Source organism: Centruroides vittatus, unplaced genomic scaffold (assembly GCF_030686945.1).
Source record: "Centruroides vittatus isolate TY-2023 unplaced genomic scaffold, ASM3068694v2 scaffold_490, whole genome shotgun sequence".
In the NCBI taxonomy this organism is placed as follows: domain Eukaryota; kingdom Metazoa; phylum Arthropoda; class Arachnida; order Scorpiones; family Buthidae; genus Centruroides; species Centruroides vittatus.
Window position 1 is genome coordinate 1,786,243 of NW_027122711.1, and position 2,415 is coordinate 1,788,657.

A 2,415-nucleotide genomic window follows, 5' to 3' on the forward strand; every position below is an offset into this window, starting at 1 on the left:
TTCGGATTTCTAACAAGTTTCCGTATCTACCCATTTTTCCTGTATAGTGCATTGAAATATCAAAAATGTAGCAAGTGGCTTTTCATAATCCACAAAAAAAAGCTATTCTACTTTTCTATGTATTGGCTTTTAAGGATTTATAAAGTTATTTACAAAAACTTATATTCGAATAAGTCACACAAGAAGTGATATATATTTTTTTATTCGTCTAACTTTAAAAAAACAACTTTTTTATCTTTTACTCCTTCTTCTTCATGCTTTTTTAATTCCTTAACCGAAAAAATATCTTATTTTAATTATTTCTACTTTATTAAATGTGAAATTTTGTTTTGTTTTAACTCTTTTTACTTCTTCCTTCCTGTTTTATATCGGTATCAGAAGTATCAGCGTCAGAAGTAAGACATTTTTGATACTGATGTTACGGATAAAGATACTTCTAGTACTGATATAAGTTGTTAACTTACTACTGTAAAGTTTCTATTATCATCAGTATTGGGATTATGAATTTTTGATACTAATTATGCAAAATTATAATTTATACTAAAGTGATAAGAACTTGGTAATAGTATCAGATATAAGTTTCCATTGTCGTTAACATTTTAACATCAGTATCAGAAATATCTCACTTTCGATACAGATTTTAAAATAGGGAGAAGGGCGTATCAGTAAGATATTTATGATACTGATGTTAATAATAGTGTTATAATACTTCTGATACTGAGGTTAACGGAAATTTAATGTCAGTATCAGAAATATCTTAATTCTGATATTGATATTAATTTCCATTAAATTAAGTTTAGTTTTTTTTCAATTTATTAAGTTGAAACTGATTATTTTTTTTATAAAACACGTGTCTTATTTAAAAATTTTTTAAAAATATGTCAATTACAAAACAGATTCTTTTCATTTTCTTAAGTGTTTTAGAATTAAAATTTATTATGAAATTTTATATATTTTAAGCCGAGAGAGGAAAAATAATAACAATATTAATAACGATAGCAATAACAATAATAATCCTTGTAAGCATCCAGAGTAAATTTATTACACTTACCTTTATATGGGTAATTGTTTTATCTCTTCAGAACTCTTTACCATTATTCCATTGGTCCCATTCGACTAATGTTATTGATGTAGTTACGAATAATCGTAAAAAAAGTCAAGATTCTGCAGTTAAAAATACAACTGAAAATAAAAAATCGACATAATTTTTGATATGAAAACATTCAAACTTGCAAATGTACAAATAAAAAGATGTTTATGTATATAAGAGATAAAAAATAGTAAAATTCTACAGATTTAAAAGCTCAATTCTGTTTTTATCTTTGATAACAGCTGCTAAGTTTTAGAATTTTTTACTTTATCTCATTTATTTTTTTCTTAATATAAAAATTCACGTATGATTCTAATCACTTCAAACTATTAATGTTAAAGTTTAAGATAATATTAAATTTAAATATATTAGCAATTTAAATTTAAACAGACTTTAATTAAAATGAATTTAATGTATTTCTTCCTCCTTAAACGTATAGAAAAGTATTTTATCAATTGGTAAAATACTTTTTAAAAAGTATTTCAATAGCATGTTATGTGCAATAAAGCACGAAGATAAAAGAAAAAATCTCTTCATTGTTTGAACTATTTGACCTCACGACAATCTTTATAAGGTAGAAAGTAATATCAAGTAGCAGGAAGTGTAATGTAAAGAAAGAAGAATGACTATCTGGGTTAGAAAAGCAATGATAATGATATCTGTAATGGAACGATAATGACTCAGATAATCACCAAGAACAAGAAAATGAGAAAGATAATCTAATTTTGACAATTACAAAGGAATAAACAAACATCATGAATATCAAACGAAAAGTTTTGTTTTTCTCTCCCCCTTCTTTTATTTTTATTATTATTTATTTTTTTACTATTCTTTTTCTCCTACTTCTCTTAGGAAAACTTTTAATATTTTAAATGATATTTCTATCCATTTGCATTATAAATGAATTCGTTTGATTAGGTTCTTTATTTACGATTGAATTTTATTGTTAGCTATTCTTCTGTATATATCCTTAAGGCTTTCAGTAAGATATTTGCATAGGGACCAAGTAGTGTTTTATTCCAGAACTATAAAATAGTTGTTCTTTACATCCTGAGGGCATAGACATGAGTAAAAAGACGGAAAAGATGGAAAACCAGAAAGTGAAAGTAGTTCCCTCGCCGGTATTCAAAGATAGGAAAGTAGACATTGATGGAGATTCTGAGAGTGTCTAGTAGTTTCAGACTGACACCTACCTGTAATCCTTTATCGAAAGAGCCCCAACAACTTTTATTTTATCAGAGTAGAGATGTTATATAAGTTTCTACACTACTCTTACATACTTTTTTCCTTCTTTTTATGGAATAAAAAAATGTTACAACGAAAGT